At 52.4% G+C, this 25891-nt stretch overlaps 2 long non-coding RNA genes across 4 annotated transcripts; both read left to right on the top strand.

Annotated features, from left to right (window-relative positions):
* The first annotated feature begins 7780 nt into the window (after nucleotides 1-7780).
* On the top strand, nucleotides 7781-9116 carry LOC115341194. The gene is made up of 3 exons (XR_003923315.2): nucleotides 7781-7931; nucleotides 8095-8150; nucleotides 8437-9116. It is a non-coding gene; the product is annotated as an uncharacterized LOC115341194 (long non-coding RNA).
* A 238-nt stretch (nucleotides 9117-9354) lies between these two features.
* LOC115341196 lies at nucleotides 9355-20112 on the top strand. 3 transcript variants are annotated; one of them, XR_003923322.2, is made up of 3 exons: nucleotides 9355-9554; nucleotides 18117-18221; nucleotides 18751-20112. It is a non-coding gene; the product is annotated as an uncharacterized LOC115341196 (long non-coding RNA). The 3 variants fall into 3 exon arrangements; XR_005932375.1 differs by having other exon boundaries at nucleotides 18094-18221; XR_005932374.1 differs by lacking the exon at nucleotides 18117-18221.
* The last annotated feature ends 5779 nt before the right edge of the window (nucleotides 20113-25891 follow it).

Genomic DNA, 25891 nt, shown 5'->3' with positions numbered 1-25891 from the left:
GACCGATCTGGGTTGGTTCATTTGGTTCTGGTTTCAAAATCCTTTTGCAGGGGGAAGCTGTTTTCCAGCTGATTTACGGGAATGCTCAGCATGGGGCTTTTCCCAGCCGTCGTGCTGCAGCCAGCATCTGTCCCGCGTCAGCCCGTTTGTGCCCCAGGGCCAAAATGGAGCTGGGGCATGGCATAAGACCAACCCACAGGGTTGTGTGCAGCCGCCTGGGCATGGCCCTGAATGGAGACACGTCCTGACTTTGGTGAGCACCAGCATTAGACCCCCAAGGGTCTTCGTGGCTCGGTGTGGGGCAGGCAGCACTGGGGGTATGGGCAGCACAGAGCATTCACCCGAGGTCCCTCATGGCAAAACCCCACCTGGGGGCAAGAACCCATGTGGGGACAAAAACCCACAGGGGCACCGACCCACGGCTGCCCGAGAAGCCAGTGCCCATGGCTCCCTGCCTGCTCTGGGGGTCTTCTCCAGGTCAGGACCTTCACGTACCATTAAACCCTACGTGTGTGTGTTCACGGGCGTGCATGTGAACGTGCAAAGGACCCCCACAGAGCTGCCTTGCCCTCTCTCTTACAGAGGTTTCTTTCCCAGTTGTTCTCTGTAACCTAAACCCACAAAGTCACTCAACTCCGGAAGACGTGTTTTGCATTGCGAAGGGCTGAGCTGGGACAAGGTGTGTGAAGGCACTTCGTTGCCCGTGGACCGGGACATCTAAGGAGCTTATAGGGGAGGCAAAGGCTTCCCTGGCAAGACAATGGAAATGGGCACAGAGGTCTGGGGGGAGACCGTGGGGCCAGAGCCATGCCGTGGGGAGAGGTGTGCGTGCTGCTGAGCGATGGGAGAGCGGGGAGGCGGAGGCAAACCCAGCCCGCGTGAGGGGAGGATGCAGACAAGGTCTCGGGATCAGCTGGCTGAGATGCGTCCATGGGGAATTACGGGCAGGTCTGAGCCTGTCAGATTACGGAGATGGGAAGGGGGGAGTGGGTTGAGGCAGGTCCGGTAGGAGGAGGGCTACAGGAGCTGGAGGGAAAGGGAGGAGCAGCAGGAAGGTGGGCAAAGAGGGGAGGGAGGCACATGGTAAAGGGGGGAGCAGAGGGGAGCACCCAGCCCTGGTGGTGATGGGGCTGGTGGGGGCAGGAAGACGGGCTGGGGGAGCCATGGGGTGGATGGGGTGGGAACAGGCTTGGTCCATCACACATCACCCCCAACGCCCACCTGGCCGAGGTGCAGGGCCGGGGGCCAGCCGGGGCGGGAGCACCGCACGCCAAAACCAATTAAGTGCTCAAGGGGTCACGGACCAGCCGCTCGGCTCCCTCCCATCCGAAGGTCAGAGGAGAGCGTCCTCATTTGTTGCCTTTTAATTACATCTGATCCTGCCCTAATTCCTCCTAAAACCAGCCCCGAGAGCCTTCAGGTGACTGCTGGGGAGAGGCGCCCACCAGCTGGGGTGCCGGACCAGCCGGGCAGGGGTGCCAGCCCCGGACCGAGCGGTGCCTCCAGGAGGGACGCGAGGGGCCGGCAGCGCTGCGTGGTGATGGAGGAAGCGCCATGTGCACCACCGTCCTGCTCCTCGGCACGCTGGTCATGATGCTGCGGCGCCGCTTCTTCAACAAAGTCGAACCGTACGTCCTCTCCCGTCCCCTTCCCATCCCCTCGGGGCCCTGGGGCCGAGGACAGGAGGGTGAGGGGTGGCCCTGGGGTGGAAGACCTTGCTACTCAGCCCAAGACCCAACCTTGGAGATATTTGGTTCCCTTCTAGTTGCGGTCCTCTGGGTGACACCAGGAGACATTCCCTTGTGGTGGGGAAAGGGAAGCCTTCTGTCATGTGCTGTCACCTCCTCCCCGTTGCACCAGTGCGAACAAGGAGCAAATGCAGGATTGGTCCCCTGTCTTTCTGATGCAAGGGGACAGGGCTGAACTGGGATGCTTTTATGTGCACTGATCAAGGTGTTTCCCAAATGGAGCAGTCCAGCACCCTGCTATCCATCCATTCAGGCAAGCAGCCTGGCTGCCTGTTTGTCTTCATGCCTTGGCTGGGGAGGAGACTGAGCAGTGCTCTCGGCCGTGGGGACATCACCAGGCTGCCAACGACACACAGCAACACCCAGCTGGCAAACCTTCATCTGGCGTAAAACAGCCCCGGGGAGGTCCCGCTCCATCCCTGGAGTGCTGGGAGATAGGAGGAGCGTGAGGGTACGGAGGATGCTTGAGAGCATCAGCTAAATGTTGGCTCTCAGAAGAGCCAGCAGCCACCAGCCTGCAGCCACGGCCCCGTTGCGGTGTGCTCCGTGCCCACGCGCACGCTCACTCACACACACTCACACACGTCCTGGCTCCGAGGCAATGGCAGGGAGCAGATGGGAAGGGACTTGCTGCAGTCCCACATCAAGGCAATGACAAAGCCGCGACCGGAGCGCAGGATCACCTCCTGCTCGGTGCATCCCTGCTGCGCCACGGGCACGGTGCCGGCGGCTGCAGCTTCCACTACCTGCAGCTCCCTGTGTCTTTTGGGAGGGAGTTTTGTTCCTGTTCAGCACTCGCTTGGCTTCAGCTTGGCGGCAGCGGGGCCACGCTCACAGCGTGGCCGAGCATCACCCTCACTTGCTGTGCAGCCGCCTGCTCCAACGCCAGGCTCAGCTTGAGGAGGTTTCCGCTGGAGACGCGCAAATCTATTTACCAGTGGAGACTGGAGACATCTGAAAGTGGGGAGGTCAAATTGGCACTTAATGAGCCAATTAAGTCAGGGAGGGAGAAACAAGACTCGAAGCAGGGAAGGCATCTCCTGGCCTGCATGCCCCCAGCCCTCTCCGTGCTACCTGCAGCACTAGCTAAATTAAGGACTCATTAAGTGCCTGAGCAAACATGGGCTCACTGCAGAGGTGGGAGCTGTCTCTGGGCAGGGGCCATGGGGGCGGCTGGCGAGGCTGGCAGAGCTGGCAGCCTGCAGGTCCGTCCCTCGGGAAGCTGCAGGGCGAGCAGGCAGCGCTGCCTGCACACAGGGCAGGTACGCAGCTGGGGGACAGGTCACCTGGAGTGATGGCACCGATGCTGGCAGCGTGCGGGCAGCCCAGGACCCCTGCCTTGGGGAGGCAGCTCCAGCCACAGCAGAAGCCCTGCCCGTGGGAGCAGGCATGAGTTGCCTTCAGGGTGGCCGGGGCAGGGGAGCGGGGACAGCTTTGCAGCTGGCTCGGTACCCTGTTAGGAGCAAGCAAAGCATGCAAGTGTGGGAGAGGGTGTCTGGGCTGCAGGACTGGTTTGTGGCTCAGCCACCATGTCCTTGTTGTTAGGAGCAAACAGTGGGAAAGCACAAAACCTTGCAGGAGGAGGCAGGATGGAGCTTGGAGCTGAAAATTTGGGGTTGGGAGGGACACTGGGGCTGCCCCGGCTATCTCCACTCACGGCAGGATCACCAGCCCTTCCACCACGGCTAAACGGGGGCCCCACAGCCTGGTCAGACCTTGCACCTGCCTGCCATCATCACCACCATCATCATCAATCAATGTGCAGCTGGTGAGACAGCAACGCAGCGCGGGGAGAGAGTGAGCCTGGCGCCGGCACCGGCAGCTTGAGGCTGGACTCAGTACCAGGGCTCCCCGGCATGGCGCAGCGCCGCGGGGAGCATGAGGGAGACTCACAGCTGGATAGCTGGGAGAAGCTTCCTCCGAGCCCTGCCGCAGCTTTCAGACAGGCACTTGGTCCGGATGCAAAGACACCAGCCAAGGGAGAAGCCATAGGCTGCTAGATTAGTTCTTTTGGTGATTAATTGCTCTAACCATTAAAGACCAGTGGCTATTAACAGTTTTTCTACTTGCTCTATTTTGGACATTCATCTGCTCACCTTGCTCTGTGCTGGCATAAATCAGAGCAGTTCCACTGACAGCTTTATACCAGGAGAGAATTTGTTTCCAGCCTCTTGTATTTTGGAAAAGAGAAGTAGCAGAAGCAAGAGAAAAACGTGCTGCTGGCCAGGGACTGGGGAGAAGTGGGACAGGCAACCAAGGGAGAACAGACCGAGGCTTCAGATGGGCATGGTGGAGGGCAGGCAGCATCCTCCAGACCACAAAGTGACCTGAGGCACCAGAGCCTCAACCCGGTTTTGATCCAACTGGATTTTGCTGAGTTAGAGGACCAGGCTCAGGCTGGGTAGGCACTAGGACCCCATACAGCAACAAAGACCAGGATTCTCCATGTGTGCACTGGTCTGGATGACCCCTGGATTAAAGACATCCCTGAAAACCAGCTCACAGTGAAGAAAAAGACAGGAGCCCACATGTTCCAAGGGATAAAGCTGCCTCAGCGCAGGAACGTCCCTCCGGCTCTGACGTCCCCGTGTGCGATGCAGAGCGTGCGTCCTGGCAAAGGACACAAATGAACAGCACAGGCAAGATCAGATTATGTGAAATCCCCTGCTCACTTGACCTCCTTCACGTCCTGTCTTCTATTTATATGCCTTGGAGCTGCCGGGGACAGCGTGGGTTGTCCTTGGCCCACACTCGCAGGGCTGGGGGGCTCAGCCGTGGGTCTGTGGGGTTAGGGTTGGCTCCTGGAGCTGGCTGCCACCGTCTTGAAAGGAGAGGCTTGAAGGGTTTCCTCCTAACAGCCCGACTGTGGGGTCTGCTATCCGCCTCTTGCTGGAGGTGAAAAGCAAACTGAAACGCTACCCTGGATTAACCTCCTCGTCAAGGGACAGGAAGGTCAAGGGGGACTCCTTGGGCTTCGGTGCTTGGGTTTCCTCAACAAGCAGTGATTTATTCTTTGTTTTATGCGATATTTAAAGAGAAGGTCCTGGCCGGGGGCCAGGGCTGGTTACAGATGTCTGCTCTGTTTGCCTTTCTCACGTTCTTCCCCTCCGGTCCCTTCCTGGCAGGAGCTGCTCACCGCCTGCTCCTGAGGGAGATGTGGGTTTGGGGAGGTCGAGATGCCGCTGGCCCGGAGCGTGGGGTTTGGTCTCGGTGCTGGTCTAGCATGGGGGGATGCAGGGCAGTGAGCACCCAAGGGAGTACAGGAGCACCCAAAAGAGCCTGCTGGGAAGAGCCAGGTCTGTGAGGGGAGATGTCCTCCATGGAGAGCTCTTGGAGAGGGATGAAGTTGGGGGCTTCGTGGGGCAGGGCTGGACTATGGCAAAGCAAAGGATGTGCTTTGGGGAAGTGATATGTGGATTTGCCTTTACTGCTGCTTTCTCAGCCCCCTCACAACAGGCTGGACATGAATCCCCCAGGCCCCAGAGGGGTTATTTTCCTAAGACTGGGAGCCAGGGCCATGGAGAGAGGGAGCGTTTTGTGCCTGTGCCAATCTCTCCCCCCACGAGGACACCCTCGTCGCACCCCACACACTGTGCTGCAAGGCGAGAACAGACCCTCTGCACCTCAGGCTGGGGAAAACAGAGCCAGTAGCTTGGCATCATCTGGATTTAACCTTCCAGCTTAGTCCCCTCCGGGAAGCAGGACGTGACCTCCTCATTTCCACCGCCCAGGCACGGCTGGCAGCCGGCAGCAGCGGCACACAGCTCTGCATCTCTGGGCTGGAGCAATCAGCGCGCAGCAGGCATGCACAGACAAGTGTCAGCTGAATTTCTGTACGACTTTAAATACATTAGCAAGGCCACAAACACAGCTCTAAAGTGCTGCAGGCACAGCCAAGCCAATAAATAACCCCCAAACCCACCAGCAAGAAAATATCCCCCCTCTTTCATGGGAGATAAGGCTTAGCATCACTTTCCCCCTTGTATCTGTATAGCAACTGAGCAGATCCACTCTCTACCTTGCTGTGTTTGAATCCAGTACCAGAAGGGTCAATTCTGTGCCACTTCTGCGGAGTCATTATACTGTCGGTTATATAAATGTCTGGGCATGCACAAAAGGCAGTGCTGATACAGTGGCTCCGACACCAACTCTCTCCAACACCTGCTTTTCAGCTGGAGAGAAAGCCGAGCACAAGAACATCTCGAGAGCTGTCACACAGAAGGCTGCTGTCTTTCAAGCTGAATGGAGGTCTAAATAGCTCTCACTTCTCCTTTAGAATCTCATTTCTAAATGCAATTAATACTGGCACATGCATAATGAGAGACTGACGAGTGAATACAGACTCCGGCAATAAAGAAGCCAGCCCCAAGTGCTATGTAAATATTACAAATCCTCACTAGAAGCTGACCCAGGGAAGACAGCTTTCTGATGATTAAACCCAAGTGACAATATGACTGGATTCCTACATCTGTCACAATACTACCTGCAGATACATAATGAGCCACGCTAAAAGAACTAGCTCTTGCTGCTCCTCAATGCAGATAAAATGTCTATTTGTAGAATGTAATTAATCTCTTCTTCAAAATCAGGAACCTTAGTGTCCTTGGTAACAACATGCCAGTGACTCAGAGAGCGTCTCCAGCTTTTTCTTCTGATTTTTGAGCAAGTTATTGAAAGTGACCCCAAATTCTAGCACTGAAAAGGAGCTGTCCTTCAGAAGTGGAAAAGCCAGCTGGGTATCTGGAGGTGGGGACGGGTTTTACCCACCTCTCTGGTCTCGGCAGGGCTCCTTTGGCAGCTTAAGGGGGTTCCTGGACTTGTTTCAGCCATGTTCCCTAGGATCAGATGAGCTCTGTCCCAAGACCCGGTCCCCAACCCATCGAGCACGAATTCCCTTTTACCATCAGGTGTAACCAGGCAGAGAATAATACTGCAAGCAGAGCAAGGGTGAGAATCACAGGGCAAAGCTTCTCCCTCTTTTGCCTGGTTTCCACAGGCAATTAAGTGCTGTGCGATCGCGCTGTGTGTGTGCGTACATGCACACATGCGTGTGGCTGCTCCCCCAGATGGCTTTCGAGCCTGCTGGCTTATTTCGGCCAAATTTGGCAGGGGATAGATGTTCAAAGACATCCAGCCCCTACCAGGTAGCGAAGATGCAAAGCCATGAGCACTGGCAAGGCAGAGGGATGCAGGAAAGTGTTGCTGGCAGAGCCCTGGGTCCCTTTGAGGGTTGTGCTTGGGCATCGCCTGCTCCTCCAGCCACCCGCTCCGGGCTGGCTGAGACTCGTGCCGAAAAGGCAAAGCTGGGCCACTCAAAAGCACCCGGGGCCATATCTGCTTTCTATGAATTTCAGTGGGAAGCAACTGCTGCTGGATGTTGCTCACTGACCCAGTTCCAAAGCCCAGGGGAAGGATGGGCCGTGATAAAGGGACAGCTGGTTGGGGAGAGTGGGTGACGGAAGACTTGCATAATTTATTTATTTCCTAGCAAAAAAGAAAAAAAGAATTGTTGGATAAAACCAGCATATTCCAGGCTAAACTGTGCTGCAGGAATTCCTTGTGAGACTTGAGCTGAGGTGCTTGGTCCCCCTGCAAGGGACATTGACCCCTGCCTGCTGCACACTGCTTTGAAGAGCCTGGGGGGGACATGGGGAAAAGGAGGTTTTTGTTGTTACCGAGGGCTCAGCTCCTTCGATGCAAAGCTTGCAGCAAGTTTTTGCTTTCATTTAGAAAGGGCTGCAATCGGCACCCCTCCCACAGCTCACCCCATCTTCTCTGTCCCCAGGCATCCCGAGGGAGAGGAAGAGACCAGAGGAGAGGCTGGCTCTGACCCTCGCGCCACATAACACTGCTTCGGAGTAAAAGCCAGGTGGGATGTAGCAGTTATCTGGGATAGATGCAGCTTTGGGGAAATTGTGGAAATAAAGTGCTAGCTTGGGGTAAAAAGCCTGGTCTTTGCCTTTCTGCCCTCCTTACAGACCCCACATTTTAATGTTGGTTTTTAATGGTGGTTTCTTCCTGTTTCACCCAGGATTTCATCCAGGTCTCTTTTTGCCTACTGGTGAGGCTGTGAAGGCGCTAGAAAAGTGGCTCACTCTGGGGGAAACGAAATTAGAGCCCAAACGGCCATTGGAAGGGAAAAGACCATTTTTCCATCACTTTCAATAGCAGCTCAGTACCCAGGTGAGGGTACATTCAGCCCTTCCTCTGTGGCCTCCCACCCTGGATGCCGAGTGTCTCGTAGGGACAGAAAAGGCAGCAGAGCCGGTGGTGGTCCAGCTGGAGTGGGGATGGGGTGCATGTGACATGGGGATTTGGGACTGACGTTGCTTTGTGTCCTGCACAGTGACCCCAGAGAGTGAGGGCAGGCTCCAGGCTGTCCATCTGCAGCTCCTAGCAAAGGTAGGGCAACTCACACCGCTGTCTTGGCCCCAGGAGGAAACCTTTGGTGTCAAAGGTGAGGGGATGCTGGCCTGGGCTGGGGCATGTGTGTGGGGTTTGGGGGGAACTGAGGCCAGGGCTGTCTTTCCTAATTCCCGCCCAGACTACAAGGCACTGCTGAATGCTTGTGAGCAGCTCAGGGGCTCACCCTGCCCTGCCTTACCTTCAGCAGATCCCCCAAGGCTCATAACCCCATCTGTCCCAGCTCTCAGCAAACAATTAACGATGACTCCTTCTCCTCCTGCAGCTCCCCTGCTTGCTGCAGTCGGCACCCAGCACATCCTGGCCTCGGCACACGCTGAAACCCCCGGCAAAACAACCCACGACATCGACCCGCAAGCCGATGAACCCGTATCACCCTGGGTCCCCTCCTGCAGCTCAGGGAGGACCAGGCACTGGGCTAAATGCTGGTGCAGAAAAGAAATTTGCCTGCCTTTAAGGCTGAGCCCTGGGAGGTGGCCGGCAACCCCACGGCGATGCCCTCTGCAAGCCGTAACACAGCCTGTGGACCTGGGGCGATCTGGCGTCCTGCTCCCGGCAGTGGGGTTCACACACTCTCTGCAGCTTTCCCTTCTATATAAATACATTAATAAAAGATCAGTTTGCAGACGCAGCTTGCTGTAGATGACAGCATTAGAGGCGCATCTGTTTCTGCTAAGCACCAGTCTCGTGCTGGGTTTATTTGGTCCATTTGCGGCGGGGAAGAGTTGCTTTCGGCATTCAGAGATGTCTCGTGTCTGGGTGAAGAGGGGGGGAGATATATTTTTGGCTCTATTTAGCCACAAAAATTTGGTTTTAGAATAAAGAAAAATATTCCTGTTTTCTGTTTGCTGCCAAAACTGAGGCAGACGATTTCTTGTGCAAGCCTTCATTTGTTTGAGAACTCGGTGTCCTGTTGGAAAAATAAATGTTCTGATGGGAAAAGTCTATCAGCATATATTGATCAGTCATTGGGACCAATGAACTTGCAAACATCAGCTTCAACCTAACTGAAAAAGCAGTTCCCAAAGCTTTTGCCAATACATGTGAGGCAGAAGGAGACAGGTCTTTGCTTTTTTGGCGAGTGAAGTAGTCGCACAGCAGAATCCTTTCTGTGGGCACAGTTGCGCCGGCCTCACCATGGCTGGAATGAATTTTCAGTGCCAAACACACCCCCTTTGCACCCAGAACAGGCTGTTTGCTCCTTTCTGAAAGCCGACCGCCACTGGCAGCCACGATCAGGACACAGCAATGGGGGAAGGAGAGCAGCTGATCAGCATCAGTAGGGAAGAAGTCTGGGACATGGCTCCTGCCTGGGATGCTCCTGGCTGATGGCAGCACCTTCTCCCCATCCTGGGGCTGTAGGGTCACCTCCCCGCCACCAAGGTAAGGCCAGACATATGGACAAGAGTTCCCAGTGGCTTGGTTCTCCACAGTGAGAATTTCACAAATGCCTGTAGAGTTTTCCTAATAGATTTTCCCCCCCTGAAGCTTTTAAATTAAGCCTTTACAACCTCAACTCACTTTAAACAATTTTTTTTCTTCTTTTTGGTAAAGGAAATATTATGATCAGGAAGAATAAAACTGCTGTTTTACCTGGAGCTGCCTTCATTTTATAGCAGATTAAAAGCAAGATGGAGAGTCAATAACGCCAGGAAGGGGGGGGTCAGGGGGTGAATACAATGTACATGCGCTGAAGGCAGCGCAGAAGAGATTGGGGGCTGGAAAGACAAAAGCTTTTCAGGATTGAAGTCTCACAAGCAGAATCAGCTCCTCAGATGATATAAATCACCTGCACTCCCCTGATATGCTGGTATTGCTGTAACATGGCTTTTATGTATTGATTTAAGGGAAAAGAAAGGTTGGGGGCTTAGCTGCAGAGGAGGCATCAGGGCTGAGGCTGCTCAGCTCTGGGTGGGCAGTGATGAGCAACAAGGAGGATCTGCAGGGTCAGAAATGGGATGGAGAGGAGCCCCAAGAAAGATGCGCATATGCTGGAGCTATGATAGACCCAAAGACTAGGAGCAAAGCCTAGTGTAACCTGCTGAGGGTAGCTGACTGGAGCCCAAATTTGCAATCTTAGTCCAGGCACAGTCATCCTGGACTTAGGGAAAATCCAGATTTCAGTCTGGAACTTGCCAGCAGTAACTCCGACCTTTCTCCCCATCTGGACTAGCACACAAAAAATCCCAGAAAGGACAACATGGGGCCAGCTGGAAATGGTGCCTGCAAATGTCACGGTGCTGCCGGGAACAGGGTCACTGCACTGCAAACCTGGGTGTGCAAACATCGCTTGCTAAATCGACTGCACGGGGGTGTTATAGATTTGGGGGATAAAGGTTTCCTGAGCCATGGAAAGGCCAGCTCTCTGCCTGGGGACCTCCGAGAGGGTGGATTTCGTGAGAAATGTTCTTTATTTACTCAATCAGCCGCAGCCAGCCGCTGAGCTAAGAGCGGGCAAGTCTGCCTGTAGCAAGCGGCTGCACAAGGGTTGCTGGCCGCGATGAGGTGTTTGCTGTCTGCGCTGAGATTTGTGATGGTCCCAGAAGGCCCTTGGTGGGTGGGAGTGGGAATTCGCTTAACCTTGTTTACTGTGTCCTCTCTGCCGGCCAAAACCACCCTCCGCTTTACGAGAAACACAGAATTGCTAGTGACAGCCCTCACGGGCCAGGCACGGTGTCACCAGCGGTTCTCCGAGGGATGGGATGCTGATGGTCTCCTCGTGGCCAGGAGGCTGAAGGACATGGTCCCACCGTCGTGGTCCCACTGTCATGTTCCTGCTGAGTAGATGCAGTTTGTTTGAGGAGGAAGGAAGGATTGTGACATCTATGCTCTTCTTCTTTCCATCTCTGTCCCCACTAAAATACAATTTGGGAAAAACCAAAAGGGAAATGAAACAGGGAGGGGGCTACACCGAGCTGGGGGGGGTGGAGGTGGTGTGGGACCAGCAGTCCCACACAGCCTGGAGGAAGGGGGGAAGCTGTGGGGCCTTCTCGGGCCCAGCTCCCCAGGGTTTATCTGACTGTCTGTTTTCATCATTTCTCTGTGAGAAGGGAAAGGGACCACACAGCAGCAGAAAGTCCTGGAAATCTGTGAGGGAGACCGTTCCCAGCACCCTTCCCTCCACCATTGCCCCTGTATACAATTGGCTATGGAGGACATATGGTTCTGTATAGGCTCCAACTCAGTGAGATAACGCCTTGCAATTAAATTCCTAATTACAGCCAGCGAGTGCACTTTCCCAGCTCTGATTCTCCTGTCTCAGTTGCACACATGGTCACTCTGATGGACCAAGTGGAGCAGGGCTGGGGTCACCCCATCTTGACTGCCCTGTTTGCTCCATCCCCTCTGTATCAGACACTGCTGCCTCCCCTCTGCTTCCGCTTCTGAGGCATGCTAAAGGCTGCTTGTGCCCTATAACTTTTCCTTTTCTCAAAAAAAAAAAAAACCCAACCCCCATCCAAAAAACTACAGTAGAAGCAGGGGGAGGAAATTGCTTCAAGTTTCTTAACTATCTCATGGAACAAAAATGCTTCTTAAGGCTGTTCAGGGAAAGAGAGGGTCAAATGTCCCTCATTAACGCTGATTTACTGAGAGGGCTGGGAAGTGGAAGAGGGACACAGTCCAGCTGCCTGTCTCAGCGCACAAGGAGCCCGGTGTGGGATCCAGGCTGGGAGGTGAGGGCCGATCCCCCCACCACGATATCAGGGTGATGGGTTTACCAGCAGAAGGTACAGCAGGGTGCAGGCTGCTGTGCACCCGCGCTGGGCTGCCTGCACCCCAGAGCAGACCTGACCTGCACTAACACGGCAGAGAGGCAGAGCAGAGCTCTCTCGGCTCTTAGTAGCAGTTTGGAAATTTGGCGACTCTCTGAAGAAAAGAGCAGAAGTTGAGTCCTTTGCAGGAAGGCTGGTGCTGGCAGTTTCCTTGCACCAACCTCAGCCCGTGCTGCCCTTCACTGGGCAGCCTGCAGCTGGAGCCTGGCAGAGAGGAAATGGAGAAGGCTGGCCCAGATTTGAGGGTGTAAATCAGCAGGGTTCCTCTCCAGAGAGAGCTCAATTACACTGATTTACACTTGCTGCGGATTTGGTCCATTCAACCCAATTAAAACTCCAAAGGAAGTGCAGAGAGGCAGGATGTAATTACCCACACTGGAATCCCAGTTCAGAACAGGAGGCAGAGCTCTCCGGATCAAATTAATCCCTGGTGTAACTCTGCCGAAGTTACACCAGGGCTATAATTGGCCTGAAACATTTTAACTATCTCATTTAATGTTATTCATGCTCTGCTGGAGATGAGAATGTTTATCCTAAATGAGAGACTCTAATGCTCCGTAGCAATAATAGAGTGTGAGGCTTATGCGGTTTCTCATTTACAAGGATGCTGGGGAGGCCAGATTGTCACAGAAGATGCAGCAGATCTGGACTCCCCAAATCTTTAACCATTTCCATGGCTCCCGCGATGGCTGGTTGTCCCGTTGTCCTTCCTCCAGTGTGCCCACCATCCCCATGCCCAGGCTGCTTTTCCATCTCTTAGAGACGTTGGGGACTCGTACCCCAGACCCAGCCGGGGACAGAAGTAGGAGGAGATGTAAACTGGTAGAAGAAGGAAAGGAAAGCACTGAGAGAGGCCTTTCAAGATGAAAGCTCTTATAAATCAGCAGAAGCGAGATTTCCCAGCAACAGCCTTGCCTCCCCAGTGATGCTAGAAGAGGGAATGTCCATCGATAAGAGCTGGCTCCATGGCCTTTCTCTGAGTCACTCCAGGGAAGCAGTCCCCCCAGGCTCCTGCAAAAGGAGCAAGGTCAGTGCTGCAGGTAGCTCAGCAAGCACGCAGAGTGCCACAGTCCCTGCTGTTGGCCGGACATCCCCACGGAGAGTGTTTCCAGCTGCCAGCCCTGGGTTATCCACCAGGCTCAGAGGATGATCCCATGGTCATCTGAGCTGCCACCCCAGAGGAGGCCTGAGCACGCTCCCCACAGTGGGAAGCAGCAAGGCACTGGCACCTTCTGTGGGGAATGCGTCTCAGGAACCACGATCCATCCCGTTCCCCCTCCCGTGGCAATGCCAACAGCCAGACCAAGCACGCATCCTGCCGCTTGGGAAGCAAAGCCCGCGGGTTACATTTCTCTCTGCCACAGCTGGTGGCACCCTGCCAGGGATGCAATTTGGCCCTGAACGTCCACTGCGTGCCCTGCATCCTCCCTGAGCCAGCCCTGGCAGTTACTGCTCACTGCAGGCTCTGCATCGGCATTACCAGGCTTTTGGAGGATTGTGATTATCGGTCATTAAATTGTACTTCCACTCCCTAGGCTGTTTTTAAAACAGACCCCTGGTCTTTCCCTCTGCTCCCTTGCCAGTGGAAACCACAGGAAAGGCAGATCTGTTTGTTCCAAAGCAATATTTAATGCCCCGTAGCTTAGTAGAGGCTCTAGCATTACAATTCATTCTGGCTCCTCTCTGTTCCTCAGAGGATATTAGATCCTTCTCTTGATACTTCCTCGCTCTTCGTAGATGTTACCCTAGTTTTAATTTCCAGGGCTTCCAGACTGTTTTCAACAATGCTGAGCTTTCAAGTTGCTTCCTTCAAACTTTCTCCAGCCATGCTTTCCCAGAGCCTAAATAGCTTTGATTATTCCCAGATGTTTTTAGTTTGTTAACCCCAGAGTAGTATTGTGTAATGGCTTGGAAAGAAGACTGGTAGCAGGCATCCTGGGTTCTCTTTCCTGGTTTGCCAAATTACTTCCCAAGCAGAACATCTATGGGATTTATCCTACAGAAGCAATGCCAGCAGCAAGCACCAGGTTATCTTGCTGTGGAGAACAGGACTAGAGGTGGCTGAAATGCTCTTGCTGATAAAGGTAACCCTCTGAAAGCATGGGTCATTTTCTCCACCCAGTTCCTCCTTATCCTCTCTGCTGAGATTTCTAAGCAGGATGTCATGCTGGGGCAACAAGCCCACAGGGAAGCCTTTGAGCAGGCATCACCGAGGCTGCCAGGCAGCACCTAATGGAAAAGACCTTGCTCACCTCCAGGCCAGGCTGGATTCAAGCTATGGCCATCCCTACCCGTCAGCCACCCGGCCAACAGCACAACAGCAGCTCTGCTCTGCTCTGCTTAGGCCAAGTTTTCCTTGGCCTGGGAGGATGCGTGCGTATATCCTGACAGGCCAAAGTGTGGGGAGTAAGGAGTTTTACACAACTGGCTGAGCTCCTAACAAACCTCTGCGGCCCTCCTGACTCCGGCAATCCTGCCGCTCTCATGCTTAAGCCATTGTATTGCTAAACACACATTAAAAATATCCCCATTCCCACTAGCAGAGAGCCAGGGTGTAGCTGGGCTGGCAGGAGATGCGGTTCCTCTCGACCATCCATAAATCTTCCCAAGATCACCCCAAATATCCCATATTTCTTGGTGCCTCCACCCACCCTGCTGGATCCTTCCTCTTCCATTTCTCGGCTCAGTGCTCAGCTCCGCAAAGCCCAAGGTTACTGGGACGGATGTGAATACATCACATAGCATCTCCCTCCCATATGGGGAGGACCACGCCTGGGCAGGGCAAGGAACAACAATGAAGAAGGAGGAAAAAAAGATGGGAAAAGGAAAGAAAGCATCAAGAGAGAATATTTTTTTAGCAGAGGGCTAAACTAACAGACAAACCAACCTGCCCCGGCATGTCCCCATGACTGCAGTGTGGTACCCAGCCTTGCCAGCTTGTACCAGCTACAGCTGGGAAAGCAGGCGAGAGGCAATCCAGCAGCATTAAGCCCTTGTACAGCCAAACTGACCTGCTGTACAAAGACCCTACCCCAAAGAAAATGTCCATGTCTCTGCTCGGGAAACAGAGCATCCCCAGCACCCTGCCCCACCGCAGCAGGGTGCAGCGTAGGGCTGAGCAGATGTGCCTCAGGCCAGCTCTGTCTGAGCTGGTCGGACCAGAGCTGCACCTAGAGGTGTTCAGGAGAGCAGGGAGAAGGTTGAGAGAGGAGGACCCGAAAGCCAAGCTGTGAGTGAAGAGTGTCAGTGCTTGGAAAGCGCAACCAATTTGCTTTTAGTACAGTTCATGCCTCTCCAGCAGTGCCTAGAATAACAAATTCCTTCCACTCTCCAAGCCTGAATGCTGGAGGAAGCTGCTGAGAAACTTAATTGATTAGCTAGATGCGTGCACAGAAAAAAATTGCCCAGCATCAAGGAAGTCACTGTCTTGAGAGTTAATGCAGACACTGGTGGGAGATTAGAGAAACCAGCTGCAGTTTTTTATCACACAACCCCCTCTTTTAATCTGGGAACAAGGCAAGGTCTGTTTTGATGGGGCGACCCATTTTGCAGTGGCATCGAGGGGCTGGAGCATTAGGGCTGTGTCCACGCTGCGCTCACCACTCACCCAGGGCTCGCTGGGCAGGTGTGACCCGATCCTCAGTCCCGGCACCGTCAGCTGGTGAAGGGCAAGGAGGCAGGCTTTGGGCTGCCTGCACCTCTCCCCCCACCTCTCTAGCCCCAGAGGTCCTCTCAGCCCTGGCAGCCCCTGAGCAGCAGAAAGAGATGCCCTGAGAGCAACATCAGCATCCAGGGTGCAGTGGATGGAGCTAAGCACACTGGAGGAGCCGAGTTTCCAGATGCCTCACAGCATCCACCCCAAAAAAGAGGTGCCCAGCTTCCCTAACCCCTGCAGGTCACCTCCCCGCTCCCAGCCCCTGCCTAGGCTTTCTGCTTTGCTCTCAGCATCTCTAGCTCTGCCCTGCCTGCCACAGGGTCACCGCCTGTGACTCTGTCACCGCACAGGATTGCTTTCCCCGTTTGGCAAAAGAAAACAAGAAGCCAAAGGCCTGCAGGGGCTGTGAACTTGCCTGTCGTGTTCTCTGACAGTATCAAAACCTTTTACTGCTTGTGTTTTTCCCAAACTGTCACTGCTCATCACACCCCTTGTTTAAACCTCTGATCCTGAAAGCTTCCCTGAGCCCTCTGCAAAACAAATGGAGAGACCGTGGTCTGTTCTCCAGGGGGATCAGACACCACCTCAAAAGCAACAAGGCTGACAATGCCAGAGCTCCCCAGAGCAGGTACAGGCAGAGCCAAGCCTGCATGCTTGTGCTGTGTGGCTGCCAGAGGTGGGAGGCAGGCAGTCTGCTAACCCCCAGCTTCCTCCTCTCCCTCAAACTGCTCAGCTCCTGCTTTTTGGTTCAGGGGAGGATGAAAGGGAAAGGAAAGGGCTCAGCCCTCCTGTTTGCTCTCTGCTGAGCAAAACTGCTCTCCCGGCCCCCATTTGCCCTATTGCTGCTATTTGCTATTTGACCTGAGCAGCCCAGAGGAATTTTAGACACGGTGCATTCCTAGCAAAGCATTGGTTTTCTAAAGCAAAATGGGAACAGCTGCCAAGAAACAAATCTTCCCCTGATGCCTGGCACTTCTCATGGATGGAACAAAACTTCTTGAAACCCCAAGGGAAAAAACACCAGAGCTCAGCTGCAGCAAAACCCATCCCACTCCAGCTCATCCCCTCCAGGGATTTTTGCAGCATGAGGGGGCTCAGACAAGAGACTAATGAACATCATGATAGCATCCATACGGTACCACTTTGAAAGCTTTGAGTGAAAGAGGAGCTAAAGAGAGATCTCTTCTTTAGCTGAAGACAGAATGCTGTGGGAAAGAGTGTACTCTGGCTGACCCTTCTCAGCCCCAGCATCCAAGTCCAACTGTGCCCAGTGCCCTCCTACCTGTCAAGGCCTGTTGTGCCTATTGTAACCAGGAAGGATAGAGGCAGGTAGATGGTGCCGATATGGGACACACTGAGTTTACACATGCCTTGATATGAAAGAGCTTTTCAGGCTTGTCAGGGCTAAGTGAGGTTTGTCTCCAAGAGCCGTGACAAAGCCTGGTGCTATCAGAGTCAGACTAGTGAGGAGGGATGCACACAGGGGTTGCATGGGCTGAGCTGGCTCTCAGATTTCAGGTGGAGGTGTCTATGTCCATGGGATTGCTGCATGCTTGAATAGCAGAGCTGGCAGATGTACATAACCCCTTTCCCCATGAAGGTTAATATCTCTCCCAGGTATTAACCAAATGTGGGACAGAGCCTGCAATAGTCTCTCTGCCGTGCTCATCAGTTTCTTCTCAGATTGCTGTGGCTCAGGAGGGTTTTCAATGCAGGCTAAAGACTCACATACAGAGTCTCTGGTTACTTGGAGGAGTAAGGAGCAAAGCAGCTCAGGTAGCTGATGCAGTCAGGCAGAGCTCCAGCAATGCTTCGGGAGCAGCAGCATTACTTGGGAGCAGGGACATGGTCAGAGATAGCCAGAAGGGAGTTGAGGAAAGACTTTCTGGAGTCCTGGGACCAGCTGAGACACACAAGCAGCCTTAGAGCACATGGTCTCTTGGCCCTTCCAGCTGAAGGAACAACGCTTGCTCTGTGTTTGCTCACATCTTGAACGTGATAGATAGAATAAAGTCAGAAATATTGGTAACTCTTGGAGGGCTTATACCAGCTGACACCTGTTTTTTGCTGGTAACCAGGTTCCACCCTCAGTCACGATGCAGAAGGCAGCCTTCAGACAATATCAAGGCCATATGCTTTTTCTTGTTCACCCTGATTGATACCAAGATTTATCTTGAAAGTTCCCATTGCAGTTAGTGCTCAGCAGTCTCAGTCTGACAGCAATGGGCCTGATGGAGGTTCAGCTTTACCTTCTCAGTGCATCATTTTAGCAGAATATGCTGGAACAGGCTCAGGCAGTAGCAGTACCAGCCAATAACTCACACCATCTCAGTGATTCACTCAAGTAAGGGCACTGTTTCTGCAACCACGAGGATTTTTAGGCATGAAACATGTAGAGTTCACAGCTAGGACAGATGTAGCACTGATCTGCTAAAGCCTAAGGCAGTGACACCAGGTTAACCCCAGTTAAGATGCATTTATGTTTTCTGTGAAGGTAACATGAAGTTCACATTGCAGTATGCATCACAACTTTGGTCACTGAGAGTCCTGGGAGATGGCCGTGAATGCTGCGGAGTGACTAGAGCTACTGGCTGCAGGCAAGTCATGACAGCACCTTAGCTTGTAAGTTGAACATGGCAGAAAAGTCTGATCCTTGAAAAAGCAAGAGTTCATTTATGATCCAGGCTTTCAGTCCAGGTTTACACAGCAAGCCAGTCTCAGCAAGCCTAGACTGCAGCTTCTCCTTCCGTTTCTTGGCTAGACCAGGCCATTCTGTTATAACAACACAAGCAAAGTCCACTGTCGTAAACACCATCTGCTGAAGAGGAGGAAGGTTTCACACTGTGTCAGTCTCTTTTATCTCAGTGTAGGTTCTGCATAGGAGCTGGCTGAAGTTAGAAAAGCAAAGGAGACCCCAGCAACAGCTTTTCCTGGTGCTGTCTGTGGGCAGTTACTGATTTAACTAGAACAGGAATTCAGAGAGGCAGGACAGCACACAAGCAGGCCAGTCCCTCGCATCACTTCAGGCTTTGGTTGAAAGTAATATCAGGGTTTTCCCCCACCAAACTGCATGAAGCCCCAGGCAACAGAAGCAGCCCTGCTCAAGAGCTAAGCCAGCCCAGCTGAGCTCAGTCTTTCTACTTTTGATCAGGTCACTCCAGCAACAGAAGCAGCAACAGCCAGGCTGGGACTAGCTGTATGAGGAACCACCACATACATCTTCCCTTGTGTATCTGCACAGAGGTACAGCCACACGCAAGTCAGCAGCAGCAAGGCCAACTTCTTAAGCCACCCAACAGGTATTTGAGCTTCTCTGGAAACAGCATCTTCAGATCACAGCTCAGAACCATTGTCAGACTGAACAGACCGAACAAACATAATTCTAGAGACTGTAGAGCAAATACAGCAGATCAGAGCACATTTCTATAGCAATACAGGTTGCACACAGCAGCCAAAGCAACTCACAGCAGAGACATCTCACAGCAGAAAGCTACCCAGCTATGGATGCTGAGGTGATATATACCCCACAGCTTGGCATGGGGGCAAGCAGGATTGGGCCAGAAGGAAACCGGGACAAACACAAGACTGGGCAGGAGCACAAGCCCTTTCCCTGGGTGGGCAGGAGCAGAGCAGGTGGGACTGGGCAGAAACTAGGCCTGACTGGGGGCTGGCGACCGGGGGAGTACCGTCCTCCTCTGCTCCCCAGGGACCTTGTTCTCATAGGTCCTCCTCACAGATGTACCCTCATTTTCCCAGCCCACGGTCTCCCCCATGCTGAGAAGGATGCCCCCCTTCCCCTGAGATCCCACACAGATGATGGTCCTGCTCCAGAGCAGATGCTCCAGGGCTTGGGATCTGGGACCCAGAGCAGCCACTGATCTCCAGCAACCTGCAATACCCAGGGCTTCAGATCAAGTCCCCCTCAGCCTGGAGCCAAACCAGGATACAGCTCCAGCTCTTCAACAGCAAAAAGCTGAATTAGTTAAAGTCATGTTGCCAGCTGTGTATTTAAACAGAAATTACATAGGGTTTCTGTTGTGGTAATGCACCAGGTGCTGGTAGTTCTACCAAGGCAGATGAGGAGGAGGGGCGGTGGGTCAGGAACTGGAAGCTCCCATCTCCTGAGAGAGGTGCTCAGGGGAAAGAGGGGCTCCTGATTCCTGCCCTGCTCACATGCAGGCAAGGTACCCCAGCAGTCAGCCAGCCCACAGCACCTTGCTCCTTTGAGCTCCCTGGTTCCTGCTGAGCTCTGACCACTGTGAACCTCAGGTGTGGGAAAGAAAAACATCATTGGGAGCACTCACAGCCACTGACTCCTACCATACATGCCCTGGCCACGAACCGGGATCCTACAGCACAAGGTGCTGGCCAAATGCAAACATCAAAGGTGGCACCCGTGCCAAACTGCAGCCTCTTGGAGGAAGATGTTAGGGAAGCGATTATGAATTTGGAGCCTCCCGAAGCGTGTTGGCAGCTGGATCCTCTGGATGAATAAAACCCTGCCAAAAATTAAGATCTGTTTCTGTGAAGCTGAAACAGCAAACTTGTTTGTCTTTCCTCCTTCCCCTCCCAACTATGTTGTTGTTTTAAACATTTACAGAGACCTTTATACTGTTTAAATAATGATTGGGGGGAGGGGGGAGGGATTGTTTTCACTTTTTTGCCAGCTACTCCAAGTCAGCAGCACTTCATACACAACTTCTAGTAAACCAGGTGCCGCCCAGGCTGTCCTCCTGGTTACCCCTGCCTCAGTTTGCCGGCCCCACAGCTGGCCTGGCAGAAGGAACCCCCACGACCCCCCATAAGCCTCAGTCATGCCCCCCCCCAGCTGCCGGGGAAGGGGGTTACCCTGAGAGCGGTGAGCTGCAGCAGCTCCCTCTCCTCTACAGGCTCTGCCGTGTGTCTGTGCGGGAGGAGTGCCGGCAAGCACAGCCCCTGGTTCGCTAGAAAAAGGGGTGTACATCCAGCTCCCACCACACAGCCCCCCCCCCAGCAGCACTCCCCAAGCCACAGAGCTCACGCACCAGTGCTGGTGCACGTATATGTGCCGGACAGCCGTAGCGTGGCCCTTTCTCCCCGTGACTTGGCGAGGAGAGGTGGAGGACAATGCCGCCGCGGCTGAGTTCTCCCATCCCTGAGCACAAGTGCTACGGAAGATCAGCCATCTCCTGCGGTGTGTGTTCTCCCGCCCACCTCCTTCAGCAGCAAGGCTGCTCGAGATGACAGCTGAGGGGAGAAAGGAGAGCACTTGAAATGTGCAGGGGGAGAGATGGCTGAAGACAGACCGACCTTTATGCAACAGCAGAAGCATTAGGTCAACAGCAAAGCAGCAGCACACATGTTGGTAGTTAAATCAGAAAGAAAGGCACCTGAGTCTGTCCCTCCTGGGCAGGTCTCCAAGAATTTGGGGGTTGTTTGGGGCTGATTGAGTTTTATTTGCAACCTGGCAGAGGGCAGGGGGGATAAGGGAGTGAGGAAGGCTGTTGAGGAGAGCTGGAGGCTTTTTGCAGGATGTTTGGACTGAGCGAAAGGACAGAGAATTGAGTATGAGACATGCTGTGGAAGCAGGATGTGGGATAGAGAAAATGTTTATACAGTCAACTGTGGGCTAATCCATGGGAGGCTTTGGAGACCATAAAAGCCATCTGCAAGTGGATAGATCACATTCTGTAGGAAGCTAGTGGTTTAAAACAATGCTACCCTCACTCTTTGATCTATTCTGAAGAGATCAGGCTTGGGAGCCTGAAGAGAAGGGAAGGATAAGTAGATCCATAAGTTCTGCCTGCACAGGCAGGGTGGGTAGGAAGGACCATTCACGGTCTCTTCCTGTACAAGAACTTGGGGCCATCAAACAAAACTAACAGTAGCCAGACACAGAACAAACAAAAGAAGCTGGTCCCTCTCGCGGCACGGGCTGACCTGTGCAAGTCCTCCCCACAGGAGGGAACGGCTGTTACAGGTTCACAGGGGGACTGGGCAAGTTCATGGAAAAGAAAGTTACCGAAATCTCCATTCCAGAGAAAACCCATTAGTGGAGGCACTGAACTGACATCTGGCTCTCAAAGTTTGCACCCCTCAAATGGCTGGTGGCTGGAAAGGTAGTGGGAGATGTACTATATGTAACCACCCTGCTCTTGGACTTTCCTAGGCATCCATTTTGGACATCTCTCGGAAAAATGACATTAGTCTGGGTGGCCCTTGGTCTGATGCCCTGCAGCAGGGCTCCTTCAAGGAGATGTCACCTGGAGGCTGCCCTCAACAGATCTTGTTACAGACAGCAGGAGGAATAACTGCAGGTCTTTAACCAACTGCCCTCTGTAATCTCGTGAGGCCTCAGTTTACCACTTTGGACGTGGTCAAATTAGGCATTTGGCCTGCTTTCCCCGCATAAGGGCAAGAAAAATGACCTAACAGGTCCTGAAATAATGTCCCCTTTCATCATTTAAACATGTTCTTTCTCACTAAGCAATGAAAGTAGCAGACACGCTATTCTCAAAAGTACCTCAAAACAATTATCTCCTTCCTCTGGTATAAGCAATGGGAAGCAAGAGGTGAGCCAGAGATACGGTATTTGCAATTCTCCATTTTCAGTCTTTGGTAGGAAGAAAAGTTGGTGATTTGTATTATGCCGACACAACCACTTGACCTCAGTGCAGCTTATGCTAATTACTTGCAAGAATATGCTTGTTTGCTCCGTGCGTGCCTAGCATATTTCTTGTATCGAAGCTGGATAGATGAAATATTGCTTATATGACAGTGCAGATTGGGTTGACTGAATCAACGGCTGGTTGGCCGAGTAATCCAAGCAAACAGAAATACTGCTTGTGATGCAAGAGGACCTGAGAAGTTACTCATTAATATTGCCTAGGTATTATATTTTTACACCAACTCACTCCCTTTCTGCTTACCATGTCTTTAGTCTCTCAGGCTGACACAGAAAATAGAGAGGATCCACCTCTGCCCAAAGCAAGGTCAACTCTCCATTCCTGGTAACTGCTTATCTAGCTTGGCCTTAAAGACCTTCTGTAATGGAAATCTTACTCCTGGTTTCACTAGCTTTACAGTGTTAAGTTTTTCCTACTATCTTTGAGTGCATTTGTGCAGCTGTACACATATTCCATCTCTGGGTATGCTCTGAGGATATACATTTTAATTAAACATACTCATCCATGAAGAAGATGGATTCCTACTGCTATTGTTCAACAAGTGCAGATGTCTGGCCCCAGGATTTATCCATGCATGCACTGCAATCAGAACAATTTGTTGTGTGCTCTCTGTTCTGATCAGCTCCTCCAAGGAACGAAGCTGTGAATGCAATCTGGCTAGCTCTGACAAGATGGTCACTTTGCCTAGCTGGGACATCAGGCCTGAAGCGATCAAGTCAGCCGATCAGCTTGTCTCCATTCCCCTGACATGATGTCCTCAAGCTCCACTCCTTGTTGCACTTGAAGATGGTACCTTAAGACTGGTTTTGTTGCACTGTGCCCAAAACTCAGTTGAGGAAAGGACAAGAAGTGGGAGGAACAGCTGAGTGGCTGAAATCGCCATTTCTTCTGCTGTTCAGCACCATTGGGAGGAGAAAGGGGAACCTTTTCTGTTCTCCACCTGCAGGAATTCATATCATAGCCCTGCCTGCAGATACCACCATGCTCCCAGAAAAGCCATCCCTTCATTGCACAGATATTCTGTAAAGATAAAGCTCTTGTTATTCAGTGTACGAGGTTCAGACTTTAGATAGGCTTCAGTTACAGCAGAGCATTTCTGAGCCTGCTAAAATTCTACATAAGCACACAGGACATACTGAGGAGGAATGGGTTTAAGCGTGTATTTAACATTAAATGGAGGCTTAAGAGCTTTGCTGCTGGGAGAAGGAAAGGGTGTTTTGTTTGCAGCATGCCTTGTCCTGTGTGGGAAGATGTTGCTTGTCTGCTTCTGAGCTCCAAAGAGCCTTTCTGGTATTTCTTGGGACTGATTTGAAGCAGCAGACACCAGGATCTGGGACCTCATGGCAGGCTTTTTTTAACACTACAGATCTTTTCTCTCAGAAGTCTGGCACCTGAAATACCAGCAAGCAATCTCCAACCATACCCCAAGGGACTGTTCTTTGTGCACTGCTGTGCACACAGCATATGTAACAGAGACAAGCATCAATCTAGCTACCCCCTGCACCTCAGCGTCTCCTTGTGCTTCATACGCTCAAGCCACGCAGGGGGCTTGTGCCTGCCAGACGCTATTAGCAATGGGGGACTAGCTTTTTAATGTGTTCAGATACCCTGGTTGCTTCCCCCAGCCATATGTCAAAGATGATAACCACAGCAGGACATCTCTGAACAGACGCTTTGTTTCTCCAGGCTTTGTGGAACCCTGTCTGCAGGGTGGGACCAGGACAGGCAGAGGGGCCAACCAGGAGGAAATCACATTGCTGTCAGTAAGCATGGCAAGTTTCTCCCTGGAGGGACTTACAGGCAGCCAAGAGGGGAAATGGGTGGGAAACTGGGAGGAGACCTTGTCCTTCAATTTAAGCATGGAATCAAAGCCCAGCTGAAGTTGGAGAGGTTCTGTCAATGATTTCTGTTTGTCTTTCCGTCTTTCCCTTCTCTGTCACATGTTCTGCCCATGCTCCTGTTACCTGCTCTATGGATAACCAAATACCCTACAGCAGAGCTCAGACTTCTTTGTAGAGCATAATGCTGTGGCTTTGCAGGACAGATACTGAAGTGCCTTGAGAAAGCAGAAAGATGGGGGCTTAATATATCATACGATTTGCTGGAGGACACAATCCCCTCCAGATCCTCTGCTGGGAAGTTGAGAGCAGCCCCAAAACGTTCAAATGTAGAAGATCTCCACAACCTTTCAATAGCTTTCCTTACTTGCTCAACATTTCAAAGACTGGAGCAAGAAAATACCGTAGCTGATGGAGATTGGCCACAGGACATCTATCGAAATTATGTCCAAATTGCCTCTGGGAGCAGCATTGCAACTGCCTGAGGAAGGAGAATATATTCAACCAGAACTGTTCAGACCAGACTGTCGCTTCCTTCGCATCCCTAGGAAGGTTCACAGACTCTTCAGAAGAGCCACCCTGTTCTGCTGACCTCTGGGAGGCTTTGCCTTGTACTGCAGCTCCCGGGTGAAGTTTGCACGCCGAAGATGTGTGTGACATGGACGCCCTCTAAAGGGAAGAGCTGAGAAAACTTGATTAAGTCCCACACAGGCGAAGTTGCAGAGATTAGGAGAGCGTGGGCATGGGCAAGGCGATCACCATCTCTCTTCATCCAGAGTCTTTGTTCTGCCTCTAAAATATGCTTGGAAGCATTATCTATGCACTGCAACCATGAATAATTACAGCCAATCTACCGCACACTTAACTCACGCTGTTCTCCTGAGCTTTAATTGTTGAGTCAGTTCATTACTTGGTACCTGGCAGAGCTTATCCTTTTATAGGCACAAGCAGACAGTTACTCTATGGTCTGAGCAGCTTCAACCCAAAAATCACGATGGTGGCAAATCCCTCAGCACATCCAAGTCTGTCTTCTCTCCTTCCAGGATCTGAACTCTGCACGAGGGAGGATTTTAGTTGTTTTATTTAAAAAAAAACTTAAGTCCCTTGGGGACTTAAAGGGCTAATTCTAGTTGTGGGGTTTTATGTATTTGCTTATTTGGAAAGCTAAAAGTAGTCAGGCAGACTGCCAGCCACATCTTCACAGAGCAAAGGCCGCTGCAGTGAAGACTGCATTAATTACCGCCATTCTGTATCATCATCTGCCTTCCCACCTGGTCAACACTTGTGCAACAGGCTCCTGCGGGGCAGGAAGGTGCTGAAGCTCTCTCATGTCCTCATGCCAGGGCATGGGACTTGCTGCAGGCTGCTTCCTCCAGGCTCCTGCCCAACCTGCCAGGGCAGCCTGCTAGCTTTCTGCAGCTAGCAGAGGGCACAGAGGGCTGGAGAAGACCTCATAGTCAGCCACTTATGTTGGAAGCTGCTTATTTTTAACAGCACCTTGGCATGTCTTTACAGCCTCCCTGCACCACTGAAAAAAAATTAAAAAAAAAAAAAAAAAAAAAAGGCACTTCTTGCAGTCTGTTGAGTTTTTAAGAGAGACTTTTAAGAAACAACATGGGCCGTTCTGGAGAGCAAAGGACTCACAAGTCGGGTTAAATGTATGCTCTGAAAAAAAAAAAAATATCAGGTTCTAAAACAGGAACAAGACCAGGAGGATCCAGGCATTAAAAATAAACATGAAGTCATGCTGCCTTTCCCTGGGAACTTGACTGCCTTGCCTGGAGAAGGG

The sequence above is a fragment of the Aquila chrysaetos genome, chromosome 5, assembly GCF_900496995.4.
Source record: "Aquila chrysaetos chrysaetos chromosome 5, bAquChr1.4, whole genome shotgun sequence".
Classification (NCBI taxonomy): domain Eukaryota; kingdom Metazoa; phylum Chordata; class Aves; order Accipitriformes; family Accipitridae; genus Aquila; species Aquila chrysaetos.
This window is presented reverse-complemented; position numbering and strand designations above follow the sequence as displayed.